The sequence below is a fragment of the Haliotis asinina genome, chromosome 8 (assembly GCF_037392515.1).
Source record: "Haliotis asinina isolate JCU_RB_2024 chromosome 8, JCU_Hal_asi_v2, whole genome shotgun sequence".
NCBI lineage: Eukaryota > Metazoa > Mollusca > Gastropoda > Lepetellida > Haliotidae > Haliotis > Haliotis asinina.
In genome coordinates, this window is record NC_090287.1 from 25551582 (window position 1) to 25568501 (window position 16920).

At 39.1% G+C, this 16920-nt stretch overlaps 1 pseudogene; it reads right to left on the minus strand.

Moving 5' to 3' along the window:
* The window catches only part of LOC137295168 (mucin-2-like), a 100001-nt pseudogene extending 89364 nt beyond the window's left edge, over positions 1-10637 (minus strand).
* Positions 10638-16920: the final 6283 nt, after the last annotated feature.

Consider the following 16920-nt stretch of genomic DNA (forward strand, 5'->3'; position numbering starts at 1 on the left):
TTGAAGACAATCATTTTTCAAATTGATTCTGCTTTTACAGAAGAGAGACACGGTCAATATAAAAACAGGAAATCGTTATTATGACAACGTTTCTGTGCATCATGTGATATATTGTCTATGTAAATATTATTTTACGATTTTTGTTATGGGCCAGTGACCTGGAGCAATTAAACTATTGACACTCTTTACCAGGGCTCTTATGCCTGCACCAAACGCGTAGACCTAAAGACCCAAATACCTAAGACCTAGAGACCCAAGACGCGCTATTACTTACTCGGTGGTGTCAACCAAGCGTGGCTTTGTGGAACTCGTTTACAATCAGGTATAGGATAAATTACATCAGTCTGTCCTCATCTCTGACTGCTAAAAGTTAGTTTGAAAATGTTCAACCAGGTACGCATATACATACTATTAGGAATATACTTCAAATTCAGATCAAGGCAGAAAATGTATCAGTGACTCTTACTGAATGTATTCTTGCAAAGTATTTCGCTGGACAAAAACTCATGCTTACTTATCTCACAGTTTGTTCCTTTAAATCCCTCCATGCAATCACAGAAGTAGATACCCATCATGAGAGTGCTGGTTTGACAGGTGCCGTTGTTCTGGCAGGGGCTGCTAGCGCATTCGTCCACATCTCACAAAGACAATTGTGTTAATAAGAATAGTGCATTACACGGAATAGTGTAGATGCCATGCAATGTTCACGAGTGAGTTTTAGAGCAAAGAAATTAAAGAAACAAGTATCCTTAATATGAACGAGATCGATGACAGGATTGTCGTCGTATATCTTCAACAGTTCTGCTAAGCAAGACCGAAACACGTTATTATTTAACGCATGCTACATTTGGGCTTACACGTCCTCAGTGACTGATTGGGTTAAGTGGCCGACTGTGTGAGTGTAGGTTTGAATCCATGATGGAACTGTCAACCCGACAGACGTACAAGAATGTCTACTTTTCTATGAAGGTGTAATGTCAAAAATAACATATGCTACATTTGACCATTGTGTCACTGTGCATTCGTAACACGGTGTGATTTGTTATCAAGTATTACCGACATCACATAAGCGACCGATGTATCCTCTGGAACAGGTACAGTCGAAGGTAGACCCGTTGCTCTTACATATGCCGTTCTCACATGGATTCAGTTTGCATGGATCTACAAAAAATGTAACCGAAAAATAAACTTGAAAAGTGATGTAAGTAAGTGAGATTAGTCATGTCGGCCACATCATGACTAAAACAAGTAATGATTTCACAATAAATCATGATAAATTATATACACAAAAAATTGCCGGCGACAGTAAAAACAAATATACTTTCACAGATATAATTGGAAAACTAGCATGACAATCTGAAATATCTATAATAACTATGAAATAACTATGAATGAAAATACAATACATAAAAAGCGTGTTGCCAACAACTGAGGACCACGGGGACGTACAGTATCATTGCTACCTGTTTGGACCCTTTCTTTGATCCCTTCAGCCATTGGTGATTGTGGGTAAAATTAGCCATACAGTAAAACAGCGCATGAATATGAAAAACCATTGAATGAAATAGGACTTACATGCCTTCGCAAACTGACAACAATTTTACGTTACTTCAACCCCCGTTTTATGTAATGCCTTACACAAAGTCATTAATTCATTATCACGAATTAAGTTTTATATTCTAAATACAATGCATGTCACAAATTATCAGTCAGTTCAGTTTCGTTTCAAACCTCAGTAGTTAAATGAACATGTGCATCACTAAAAAGATCCTTCATCGTTTTATTGCAATAGTAATCGCTTGTGATAAAATAGTGATAAAAGTTTTGGCTTCGTTTTATGATAAACGTTACATTAACAATTTGAATTCAACATAGATTACAATAAAATGTTTTATGGTTTTCATAACTCTAACTGTTGTTGAAGCCCAGAATATTTGTTCAGGAAATGAGATGAAAACTGGAAAGGTTTTCAGTCGTATATGTCCATTGTAAAAACCCTCCGTAACAGAGTGCCAACATAAACTAACCGTCAATTTCCATGGTGACTCCAAGACATTTTTTCTCAGACTTTGTCCTGTAAAGTATTGATATTCAGTGTTGGTCGGAACATACATCTTATATTCTCTAATGTACAACATAAACGAGGTCAGCATCAGTGTCTTCAGAAATTCAATATCTCGTTCTCTCCATAACTTTCATAACCTTTTTTATATACGTATGTCAATGTCTTAAGAAATTTAAGATCTAGTTTTCACTATAACCTTTAGATATATGCATATCAGTGTCTTAAGAAATTAGTTTTCTCTATAACCTTTAGATATATGCATATCAATGTCTTGGGAAATTCAAAATCTAGTTCTCACTATAACCTTTAGATATGTGTATGTCAATGTTTGCAGAAATTCATAATCTTTCTCTCAGTAACTTTTAGATACATGTACACCAATGTCTTGAGAAATTTATTTCTCTCTGTAACCTCTATATATTCAGTCTTACCCTTGGTCGTCATACGCCTCAAAACATATTTTCTGACCGCCAACCTGTTCTGATGTTATTGTTACATCAGTCTCAAACATTTCTTGTGTATTCTTGGTCACTTTGACGGGCATCGAAATAAGGGTGTTCTTGAAAGTTGAAGTTGTATATTTCACAGATGCTATCCGTCCTCTGCAAAGTGTGAAGAGTTCGTGTGACTTTCAATATTTGAAATAGATGTGTTGTCACTGCTGTACCCATGACAGAGAAATCTTTACGCTTTGCAAATCTTGACTCCGAGTATCAGATACTATAGGAGTAAGTACATGACTGTATGTCTGTCATGGCATTGTCATTTACGGACATGTGAGTGAGTGAGTGAGGGTGAGTTTAGTTTTATGCCACTTTTAGCAATACTCCAGACAAATGTGTTTCAATCGAACCGCCTCATCGACGTGAAGAGCGAAGGCTTTAACCTCAAGACTACCCATCGTTTGAAATTAGCTAAAACAAACAGAACAGGTAATAAACCAAATAGAGTCAAACAAACTTTTCTGTGAGGAGTTGTTATTCACAGGGATGAACGCAATACTAGGTCAGTGTGATCGTAAACAGTGGATTACGTTTCCTCCCGTAATAGATTAAGTGACTATATATAGTGACGTCTTTCCACTTCCTCTTCGATTGCGATGGTATTGTGTGGGATGTTCGAATGTCATTTGAAACATTGACCCTTCAACTGATGTTGCAATAACTGACGGTGCAGTTATTGACTTGTGCATGTTTCTTGATATTCTTGATATTCCAGCAATATTCCATCTAATGGAAGACAACCAGTGACTGGTTGTGGCACCTGCATGGAGTATCCGGATATCAAATGAAACGTTCCACCTTTCCGTGGTGATTCCGTTACTTCCATCTACAGGAGCTCAGCCCATCGTTTTTCTCCGAAATATCCAGGATACATACTGACCAAAATATACACTCGCAAGTAAACAGATAAAACAAAAAAAAAGGATCGCAACACTTTGTTTTCCTAGATGGGTATTTACCTAGATGTTGTGTGATTTGACAAGTCTTTTGTTCTGATTTGTCTTGTTTGCTTCCAGGATAAACATGTGTCACAAATTATACAGAAGTGTGAAATTGTACAAGAGAGGAGCATTTGTTTGCGATGTATGTTACGTGATTGTTACTATCATCAAGACAATCATCTTACCCAGCACGCTTAGTTGTCGAGTAAATAGGGAAGGAACATGTTGAATTCTGTAGGCAACGTATTACAATATCGTTGGGGAATAATGTAAAAAAGGGTCGAGTCTGAAAAGAATGAAAAATATATTTTACCGCCATGTAGCATGTCTTGTAACACCTGACGTTTCATATATACTGACAGCATTGTAAGCTTTATTCTCCCAAATATCATTTCTGTCATAAGCATAATACACATATCTGAGTATCTTTTTTTGAAATGTAGCAGATTTGTGGATTTCACTAAGGTGCATAACTTTACACGATGGTCTGTCTCCGACTGACACGGACTAAAGACCCAGGTTAGAACTGGGCCTTGATTTTTCGGAGCCCTTTTGGTGCTAAGAGAGCTTCGAAAATATAGGCCCTTGAGGTCCTTTCACGAAGCAACCTTTACTAAGGTTAACCTTAAGTCCATTCTTTAACATCACACTAAGGTTACCTTAGTGACCTACGATCACCTTAGTGCTCTGTGAAAGGGGGCCCCGGTTTCCAGCTTGCTGTGGCAAATGACGGGATCGGGTGGTCAGACTCGCTGTCTTGGTGGACACATGTCATCGCTTCGCAGCATTGAGATTGATGCTCATGAAATTGATCGATTATCTACATACCACAGACATATAATTATAATATTGCTGCGTGTGGTGTTAAACAACAAGCAAACAAATAAAGATAACACGCCGTGATCAGCATGGAATCAAATTCACTTATTAACGGAAATCATGGTGTGGTGTCTACAAGATTTTTTCCCAAGCAGGCCACCCTCCACAACAGCATAGTGTCGGACACAATCCATAATGAAAATAAATACCCTACATACTCACCACCGTGCCAGCATCAGGGGCTGTGAAGATGACGTCTATAAATAGAGAAACATCATGTGAACACAAGTAGTTGTAGGATATTCAGCATAATATTTGATACAAATATTTATGATGTTAAGGTATGCTGACCATGAACAAGAAACAAGACAGTCAGTATAATATTTGATACATATGTTCATGATTTTAAATTATTTTAACACGTATGTGTGTTGTCATCAATCACTACTCGCTGTCCTACTATTGAAGGTTTAGAAACCAATCCACTGACGATATTTCACCTCTGACAATGATGTTGTAATTTCTGTCAAGTCCGTCGACCCTGAAACATACAATGCATGCAATCGCTGAATAAATACTTGACATGTATATCCATAATATATAGAATGCACCTGTATTTCAATCTTTGTCGGCTATATGAAGACGTGTTTCTAATATTTGGTCAATGTGAAATCTACTTAAAATCGAAGGCGCAGATTTGACATTACTGAGCTGACTTATACGTATATTAAACCTTATTCCTACAAGTTTTACTTGATGATTAACACATCACTTCTCAGCGTTTATCTATATGAAGGAAGCCTGCTTGTAAACCCAGGATTGGTTTGATGAGAAACAAACATATCTTTGGGCGAGATGACATGACACAATGAGCCTCTGGCCACCAGAACCTATTTACGCATTGTAAAGTTGGTGGGACCTGTTCTAATTCGGAATGCCAAACGGTAAGAAACTAACTAGATGTAACCAGTCAATTAACCTGCTAAGAAGCAAGTCAACTTACCAACAAACCAAAAGGTCTACCAAAACCCAAAGAAGCACGTGTCAGTGTAATGTTATCTCAAACATATTATGTCTGACGATACCACAACAATTATTCTGATTTTGTAAGTCTTCCGTCTGAGTAGCGCCTCTATGGCGCACAGTAAGGTGTGACAATGGGATGAGGGTAACAATCACGATACAAAGCACACTAGTAACGATATTTATCACGCACCAAGTCACGCTTTTTGTTCCCTATAAACTTCCTGATCGACAAACCACTTTTGTGAAGTCCATTCACTGAGATAAACCACTAGCCCCAATGCTAGAAAAGACAAGGACATGTAACTGACAAGCATTTGTATCTACGTGCACCAGCTGATGTATACATTCATTCGTTATAACAGCCATATATCATATTCCTATCAAACATCACACAGCGATCAGCAACAATCTCGACACGAGTTTTCGCTGATACAAAAAAGTCACATTCTTTTGAGCTCAAATTCTTGACAATTTTTATTGTTTTAATTCTATTCGACACATACATACTGGAGACAGTTCGTGATGTTGCATAATGAAGTTTATTACTCGCCCGTTGAAGATACTGCAGTGTAATATTTTCACTTCAAGATTACACTTGTGTAATACCGCTTGACGAATGACGTCTAAATGGTTCAAACTTGTGACGTCACAATGCTAATGTTGATGTCGCGATTCACTAGACCTTGCTTGACTCGCGGAAAGCTGAGAGTCCTCACACTGTAGGGAATTTCACGGCAGTTTCTGTCAATTTATGTTGGCATTTATGTAATAAACAGAATACTAAACTCGCTTCCGTGAAATATCATTTTTATTAAACTCGTTAAAGATTTAGTATCAAACTCGCTTTCGCCGCTCGTTTGATACCAAATCATTAACATGTTTAATAAAAATGGTATTACACGGAAGGTCGTTTAGTATCCTCTATTTCTTACCCCAAGCTGTCTGTAACCAATGCACTGAGGACATAGGTTCCGATATCTTTCCTCTCTGGACGCCATTTCACAACTGCGTACTTAATGCCCTCGCTTTTGCGACTGACATCATAATCCAAAGGTGGAATAGGAAAAGATCTTCTTGGAATTGATCTCAAATTGAAGACAGAAATCTCACTGGAAAAAGAAACAATCATCGGTATTAAAAGGCGAATGTATCGTGTTATCGCGTAGCCTGGTCACAATAGATGCTCGTGTAACATACGAGATTAGCCCGCAACTACGTTGAACACGTGGGTTGTGAAAGTACACTAAAAATGGAAAAGAAACGCATAGGTAGTATTTTTCCATTTAACTTTTTGAATTTGAATTATTGGTGTCTATCTAATCAGCACATCTATGGTAATTTAAGCATTTCCGAGTTTGAATGCATTGTCATTGTCGTTTTGAGTTACTGAATTTTGCACGTGCCTCGTGTAAACTTATAATGATGTACGGATGTCACGTGCTTGTATTTTATATACACATATCGACGGAATGTTGATGCTGTCACGTTCAGTGTTGTCACATTAGGAACAAATTACTGTCAGCAAGGACATCTGCGACTACAGATTCACCAAGAAATCAATTTAGATCAAAATGGGTAGGGTATGAAGAATGTCCGAATGTAAACATGCATATCACATACAGGTACCTTTTGCTCGAATCATATGGCTTAGCATAGAGAGGTATTTCCAGAGTTGAACCAGCATAAACGTAGAAAACATGCTGACTACTCTTCGTGGGAGCAACAAATTCCGGCTCCTCAATGACTTTCAGAGTCTGTATCATGAACTGAAATTAGGAATCGGAACATGATGTTATTATATCACACCAGGCCAGCTTCTTGTTAATTCATTGCTAGTTTCTTTATCGACACAGTAATATGATTGAGCCAGCTTGAAAACCATACTGAATTTTGTAGGTCTGGAGTTAATTATCCCACCCTCCTCATTCTCTATCAAAGAAGTGAGCAGATTCATAGGCACTGATTTCTATGAGGCTTCTAACTGCCTGACAAGTTCGACTTGAAGAGGAGTATTGGCCTACTTGAACCGTTATATCGCTGAGCGACTGTGATCCAGGTGGAACGAACGGACGAAGATCCCCCTTGAGCTTTATAGCTTTGGTGTTAAAATCACTGATCTTAACAGGTATTGCTGCCCATCCTTGATCGAAGAAGTGATCAGATTCATAGGCGGCGATTTCTATGCTGCAGTCCTGAAAAATATAAATTAAATATAATCACCTGAATAAAGACGCCACGGTATTAGTACATTACTAAACACATTCGATTCGGAAACGGTCCACATTTCACTGAAATGTATTTCTAGGTTTATTAATTTAAATCAGTATCGTTGGTACTTGGGGATTAATCTCCAAACCGATCAAACACAATCAATGTGAAGGTATCGTCCACAGCATCTCGAGTGTGGCTTCTGGGGTATTAAGATGTGATTGGCTGTGCAGCCTTAATCCTCCAAATAGCATGCATGCTTATGAGTTGTCTTTTCCGTCGACTTGATACCAGTGATGTCTTCCCTCCGAGAGGTCAGTTGAACGTCAGGTGGCGGTTAAACTGTTGATGTTGAGAAGTCCTTGGCCTAGATTTATTTTCACAGCCCTCTTAGTGATAAGGTAGTTCTAAGTGTCATACAGAAAGTTAAACGTGAACTTACGACTGTCTTAGCGCAAAGAGAGCTTCTATACTTGACCCTGGACTGCCTGAGCATTGTGTGGCCAGGCATTGCTTTGTTGGGACATTATCTATAGGGACTTTCTTCTGAGAAAAGGAAGGGCAACCAGCTACAGAATGGCAGCCCTGTAGCCCTGTAGCAGTTGAAATACCTTCTACCGATTGGAAGAAAACATCTTCCGTGCAACCTCTTGGCCATATTCTAGACCACTAACTCAGCTCTCAGTCGTGCCGATGGCATCCACATCAGGATGGAGTGAGTGGAATTTCTCGTGTTATGTTTGGGCTTGAATTCACTTTCCTTTAGCCAATGAGATCAGGCTATTCAGCTTCTATCAGTGTACACTCTCTTCTGATTGGTGGCAGTGTACATGGCTCAGTACATTTGAAAATTTGAATACGACAGTATGGTATCTTCCATTACCGAATATTTTACAGCAACTAAGAACACGGACATACCATTAGCAACAGGCATCAGTTACTGTAACGCGTGTCACACTGTCATTTACCTTGTTTATGGTCGTGTTACGTGGTGAAGGAAGGCCCCCAGCAGTTATGAACGTTGCTAACTGACACCGCACAAAATCCCCATCCTTGTCCATGGTAGAAAGTTTGATGACTGTCGCGCTGTTTAATAGAATTCTGGAACAGAGATATAGCAAAACGTGTTTTTGTGCTCTACCGATACATGAATCAGGTTTTCATTTATTGTGGACACCCTGGTTCATTGTGATATGAGTTCCCAATGTGAAACTGCTAAAGGAAAATGAAAGGTAAATATGAAACGTCAGTGCAAAAGAATAAGACAGTTTCCATTTGCCAGAAAGGAAGAGAATGCTCCAATCTGCTCCCACTAGCCACACAATTTTGCACGAACATAAATATCCCTACAGCTAAGAATTAACTCATGTATTCATGTTCGCCCAACTTCTAAATGCCTTTTTTCAAGAACTTGCAGACCGGTATTAGACTAAATGAAGACGTACTATGTTATTACTAGCTTACTTGTACGTAGGTTTAAACATCGCAACAGGACTGTTGTTTGGTTGTCCTGTATCATTGCGTTCGTGTGCATTTATCTTTACTTGAAGGTGATACTTTGTGTCCCCTGTGTAATCATAGTCAAAGTCTTTCCAGTAGTGGCCGTGCAGCCTGCAATAGGTCAAATAACATACATAAATTACACTGTCAGTCATTACAATTTGATGTACGTTGAAAACTTTACATCCTGGAAGATTATGATGTAACATGATTTTCAGTTTTACACTTCTAACCCGTCAATCCTACACTTGTTATTCAAGGGTACCGTTGTGTATTGTGTTGTTAATGCAAATCAGCACAAGTGCCAAATGCTCAGCCTTACGAGGCATCAGTGCCCGTTGAAACAGAAACCTAAATAATGGAGCAGCGATGTAGGTTCCATGGTCTTCATTCCAGTTACGCGACACAGTATCACGCGTCAATACAAGTGGTCGCAACATTGGCTGTATCAGAACTAGAAAATATTTTCTACTAACGTCACCTTTGGTCAAGTAACAGATTAAGCACTGTGCATTGTCCATTGTGCATTGTGCATGGTACTACTGTCGTATCTTCTACATGTACAATAAGAGTATATGTAATAAGTTGGCATGAAATACCAGTCTTACTCTATATCTGTATACTGACGTAATGGATCGACTTCCAGAACGACTTCCGCTATCTCCTGTTCCCACTGAAGCGGTTCATTTACGGCTGCCACCTCGCCAGTGAGTCTCCTGGATACTTTGTCCGTGATTAGACTGTATGAGACATTGCTGTGGGAGTATCCGGCCTCCAAAGTCCAGTTTCCGAAATACAGGTCGCCATTCATGTCCAACATATGATTCCGAGTTGTAACTGTGCTCTTTCCGACGTCAGTGATCGAACAGTTCACGCCACAGGGCCCTTGACCCATCACCCATCCTGTAACGATTGTTAATTGGACCTGAAAAAGAAAAAAAAGTCAACGTCAGGGAGTATATCTAGAAACTGAATTGTTTTCTCTTATTTGTCACCGTACTTCAACAAAACGATGATCATTGCACACGGCATGGCTAACTGCTTATTTGACCTAAGAATTGCGTAAAAATGCACATCAATTCAAGTTACAATTTGTTTGAGTCCCTTAAGGGGAAATAAGTAATGATGTTTACGTACGTTACAGGTCAAGGACTAACTTACGCAGAACAAAATAATACAGCAATGTTTGGGATGTTTTTATTTTTTTCACATTGCATTGCCGTTTCATTTTTATTGTCTGTTACATTAAGCTTTATTTAAAAGATGTTAGTTTGTGCAACAGTTTTGGGAAGGGTAGTCATCGTAAGCAGCAGACCATCAGGTATACCTTCATGTATGTGTATGCGACCTTGACGGTTTATATGTGTCGACCTTGAGCTGTATAGGTGGATCTTACCAATAAATAAATGATTGCTAAGCCTGTATTACTACTCAGCTTTTTCGTACCTTGTACTCTGTTGGGTTCGATGTGTCTACGAACTTGAAACTCACTGATCCTCCGATGAAGTGTTTAGACTGAGCATCCACACTCAAGAGGGGCATCAGCATCAGGAACAACACCAAACATGCCGCCATGACTTCTCTCATGATAAGGCATGAACAGTCTATGTGGACTGGAGTGTGTCACATACCAGCCTTTATGTGCCAAACACCTGAAAAGAAACCATCGTTGAGACTGGGAGTAAGAATTGGTCCCCGCATACTATGCCGGTCGTGCGAAGCGATAAATAAGTAATATGTTTCTGGACTTGGGATTTGGAGTAACATAATGCGACGATGGGTGTAATTCAATTCATCATTTGATGATACGTATATTTATATGACGATATTTTATTTTTATTTTTCTGCACGGTAAAATAATGTTAGTTTGCCCAGCGCATTAAAATGCTCTTGACGCAAGTCATACCAGTTCAATACTGTGGTGTCTAATCTAAACTGCAATCAAAATCCTCAAAGGGCGTTGAATATTTTACATACGCGCGCATACACACAAATGTCGTCTAATTGTCTGTCCGTTTGTGAGAAAGCCATTTAATAGAGAGAAAGGTGGATATGCCTTCGTGCTCCCAACGTGGATCGTTGTTCATGGTATTGTCTGGTCCGGACCGGATTATTTACAGGAACCGTAGAACAGCTGCAATATTGCTGAGAGCCTTGTCAACATGCAAAACACACAGGCAGTCCAGACATGAAACGGTTAGTGATGTTATGCTAATGTAAACTAACCGTTTCCATACTAACATTTGCTATGTACACGAACATGTAGTATGTCATGTCATTTATGTTTGTATGCTTACATGAGTTTTTTTCTGTTCTAACATAACAGGACACTGTGAAGCGAAGTTAGGAAATACTGATTTAGTTTTACTGACAAGCTTAAATTCAACATGTTAGTAAGTTGTGTAGGGCAGTAAAGAAATACCAGTCTAGGTTTCTTGCCTAACTTAAATTGAACATGTTAGTATGCTGTCTAACGAAGTGAGAAAATGTTAATGTAGGTTTACTGCCATGCTTATATTCAACAAGTTAGTATGCTGTGTAGCGAAGTATGGGTATATAAATTCAACTAGTTAGTATGCTGTAAAGCGAAGTATGGGTATATAAATTCAACTAGTTAGTATGCTGTGTGGCGAAGTATGGAAATATATATTCAACTAGTTAGTATGCTGTGTAGCGAAGTGTGAAAAAATAAATTCAACTAGTTAGTATGCTGTGTGGCTAAATAAGAAAACATAAGACTAGGTTTACACTCTATCTTAATTTAAACAAGTTAGTATGCTGTGCAGCGTGGTAACAAAATATTAATCTTGGTTTATTGCCTAAATTAAATACAAAGTGGGCCAAATAGTACATTTGTACATGTATAAACTACAAAAATTGTTGCAGTATCTAGATAATAAATAATATGACAAAATAATATGTTTTTCGTGCCCTGAGACGTTTACCTTAGTCGTGCGCCTGTCCTCACTGGTGTATAAGTGACGATATCACTGAGGGAAAATGTATGGCCCAGATCACCAGTAGACAATATACAGGCACTGGTACGTCACTCCTTAGCAACACAGGAATAAAGGTAATACGATTGATGCACCCAATCTCTATGAGGGACAAGTGCGAGCCTATATCTGTCTATTTGTTTGAATTTATACACTAAATGCAAGCATCATCAGATTTATAATCTCACTTAAGCCGATAATCAGTGACCATCTTACTTTCAATAATGTCGCAGTGCACGGTACGATAGAAATGTAAATAATGATCCTTCTGAACTAAATATAGGCGAAGTCATCACAGTGACAGAAATCTAGATACTTTGACAAATAAATTACATCCAACGAACAACGATCGATCAAACATTATCACTTCGTCACGACGTACATGATTGTGGGATCTGTATAGAGGATTAATACTGATCCATAACGAAAGTCGTTATTGTAAGTTATCGCAGAAGCTACTGTAAACATGGTAGCGAATACACCACGTGTTTCTAAGCTCTCTAGATAGTTACAAAAAAACATTTTGATTTTCGCAGTTAATTAAATGACAGTGATTGTACTGTGTATTAGATTTTGTTTTACTTTACATACTCTAATCTGTGTAGTATTACAACTGCCAGGGTAAAATCCACAATTGAGTGACATTGAGCTCAATCGATCGCGTCAACTATCAGCCGATACCCCTGATAAAAGAGACGCAACAGGATACCTCCCTGAACCAGTCGGTATTCACTCCAGATCAGTCTATATCGTGTTTTCTGTATTTATTTCACAAAAACGTTGAACGAAGAGGAAGCAATGCCTTGGTTTGTGCAACTGACACAACATGGATCTTTTCAAACATTACCTTAATTAATACTGTCTATCATACCGTCAAGCAAGTGTCCTCTTGTGTCATCGTTTGTCAATGTTGAAACGTGACGTGTGCTCTGAAAATCAGGAGAAACGTAATATTCAGTAGAAACACATTACCATTTCAACTGCTATACATGCCGGTCTAGAACCCAGGAATTCGGTGAGACGAGCTGGCGCGTGAACTACAAGGCTACCCTTCACGAAAACATTACCTGTGAATACATTTCGAGACAAGGGAAAGTTATATCTATCAAAACATATCCTTCATCTATCGTCTTTTGTCAGAACAAGAGGTTAATATGCTGTTTTCTGCCATCTTGAATTCGAATTTGAATTTGTGTTTGTATTTGTGTTTAGAGTGTATTCTCTTGAGACTCCAACATGGTTTATGGTAATAAAGAATGGAATTGGTTAGTGGTTAATAGATGAGTTTGTGTATCGTGTGCTTCACGTGTAATCGCGGAAATAGCCAGACGCGTGGATGTGTATTATGAGATCAAGATCGCTATCCCCTTCAAAGTACATACATGTAGACTTGCAAGACAACGACATTAGAATTCATCTCCAAAAGCCGCCTACACAGAATAAATCCATAAAATAGTCCTCATCCTTTAATGCAGCTTTAGTGCAACACGGGGAGGCATCCATGAAATGTGAACATTGAAAAGATATTTACTTGGAGCCTTAAAAATGTCCTGAATAATATTGAACAGGTCTTGCCTTGCCGAGAGGATGTCTGTCCGAATTGCTCATAAAGCACTGACACAATCACTCAAAACGACCGCTGATACAGGTCTCAAAAAATGAATCCAGCACATAGCTGATGATTTGGTCGATCATTGGACATTGACGCCACTTTGAGCATTATACTAATTAAATCTGGACTTGCCAGCTTAATGCCGGTCTCTCCCACGTTTACAATTGTGAAACCCAGGACCACGGGCACAGCGATGACAAACCCAAAGACATAATCAGTGTGAACCGGGATTCGAACCAACGACTACTCAGCTAATTGCAAAGCCTTAGACTGTTCGTAAGTATCCATATGACACAGTATCCTTAACGAAAAAGGGAGCACAAACCTGCCCTAGCTCGTGCCGAAGGTCGTTACGTGAAGCAGGACCCCGATCCTCCAGTACACTCAGAAGAACATATATGCATAAGAGTTCATGAATTAATGCAACACATGACGTATCAAAAACATTTCAAACGTGTGTGGCTTGTGTTTGTGGGCATATTAGTGGATCTACTAACCATTCTGCTAACTAACTTGGGTAAGCACTAACATTCACTCTGATGACTTGTCGCAGTACTTGTCGGGGTTTAAGGGCCGTACATACGTACGGCAATGTTTGTCGTTGTAGTTCTCTGCATACTGAAAGTACTCAGCATGGGAAGGATACTGATACAGGGCGAATGTAGGTCTGGTCTGATGCAGCAAATGCGGAGTGTTATGTGGATGTTCTTGTGCTCATGGTCCGTGGTTGGGCATTATCTGGAAGTTTCTCCTGTGTAGGATTTCTCCAATGTAGACTTTCTACATTGGTCATGTATGCTCTGGTGCAGCTATACTATGCCGCACTAGTCATGTCCTAGATGGCTTCATTACTTAATAAGCAGATATTTCATAATAGTTTTATTTTTATGTATCGATTTCCCTTTCCCTTTTAAGATGTTGTTGTTACTGTAAATGCTGAATGTTACTTTATAAGATTGTGTAGAATTTCTCAGACGAATTTCCTTCGATAGAACATTGTGGGAAAGTCGAGTTCATATAGTCGTTATGAAGCCCAATTGCTACTCAACGTTGGCTTTGAATTCGTCAAATGTGTGGCCAAGATCATTGCTAGTCACTCTCTCGCACCTCCACAACACAGGTATAATTGAATTAAGCACCTCCGGTGTCTTGCTGACTGAGTGACACCGTGCCAGGTCTTTCATGTCACCCAAGGAAGCCCCTTAATGTATCGCAACGTGATTTAATAATGTACAGTGAAGTGTAAATACAGGTTCAATACTTGCCCAAGGTAGGAGACGTAGGTATGTTTTTCATTACAAGTTGTCTGACAAGACTCTCGGATGATATCACTTACCCAAACCCAAAATGTAGTGTTAAATCTTTTATTACGTTCGATAAACGTATAATGTGATCGCCATTTCAACTGTCTAATTAGCAACTGTTTCCTTGGTGTTCCGCATAGTAACCACTGTACTCTCTACCCTGTTTATAACGCCTGTAATTCTAGTGCGGAAAAACAAAAGTTGAATGCATGTCACTGAAGCTAGGATAAATAGACAGGTTTCATATTTAATATGTCATCAGCTTTTGAGAGTCACTTATAACACCTGCTTATGGTATAGTCTTGATCGTCACAATCAATCGAACTCTGCCTCATTATTGAAATGGGTTTGTGTCTTTATTTACATTGTGAACACCGTGATTCTTATATAAGTTGCATCTGTAATATAAATTCCGGACTAAACGAAAGGTAAAACCAATAGTCTCTGACGATGTGCAGACAATACAACGACGAGGGCATCATGATATAAGGTGTTTATTGAGTTCAAGGCCACATGACCTTACATATGTAACATAAGAGTAAATAAGAGCAAAGGTCACATTTTACGCTGAAGCTGAAACATACAAGTTATACATTTACCAAAACTACAACTTGTTTCTTGAACCTGACCAGTATTGTACACTTGAACGTGAAGCAACTCGAGGCAAGTTGTCCGGATGTGATAAGATACATGTTTTCCTAAACTGAAATCAGGTGAAAGTAATAATAAATTGCCGGACAAAAAAAGCACACAGGAAGTATTTCTTCCAATAAGATATAAATAACAAAACTTTTTGATGAAATGGTAATTGCATGTTGAAGCACACTGCAATAGACGTTTTGTATCAGCAAAATGACATTATGACAATAAACAGTGACGTAATGGTGACCACTGCAGACGGTACGTACGATGCTGGAAGGTCAAGGCCATTCCACACAGCGGTCGGTTGGCCCATATGCCAGCAGCACGAAGTCGTCTGGTCACTGTGAATCGAGTCACACGATGACCCAATGATGTTGCAGCTGATGACCAAACATGTTCAAATGTGTTTTGTTGCATTTTTACACGAGAAACATGATGGCTGCGTTCTATAAATCAATGTTCTTCAATAGGTTTACCAGTTAGAACGCATATTTTGGATTGCAGCAACAACTACACCTGAGTACTTTCTTTTGCTCGTCAGTTTATTTTCAGCACCCGAAGCAGTATCATTAGCCTTCTCTAAGGTTGCATCCTTTTGAAAAGGTAGGGCTGTTCTAATGTTCTAATGCATGTATGGATGGTCAAAGTGATTTTCTCAAGTACGTGCGTACACATGAAACAGTATTAAGCACTCCCATGATTTAGAACATTGACATGAACAGAAAGGCGTCAGAGATTTCACGCATCAAGGAAGGCAGTAAAACCTGATCGTCTGAAGGAAACGCAGTTTACTGAATAAGTAGTTCGGCATTTAGCTGTCTATGTAAGCCCACTGAAATCGACCCAGTTGTTCGACATCAGTATCTAGTGTGTTCGTCAATTGACTGGATGCCAGACTCCAACCTCCTCATGCCACAATTGAGCCTGCGGATAGGTTCCAGAGGCAACTGCCACCATTGAGCCTGCGGATAGGTTCCAAGGGCAACTGCCATCACTCTTCATGCAATGCCGTCTCCAATTCAATGTGGACTATGCCTGTTTTTTCATTACCTGAAATGTGTTCGTAACAAAGGCATCGTTGACGTATTATCATCATCGATAGCGAAATCACAACGATGAAATCTATGAGGTGGTACTAAATTCCGTTAAATGTGTATAGATCCAGTGGTAAGAAATGTAGTTTGTCAGATTCAGTAGTATTCTCATTTATCTGCAAGGAGTTGTGATCATTCTATAACCGTACAGGTGATCATAAATATATCTGTCTTATTGCGCACATCCTGTCCATGTCGGTACAGTCCTAT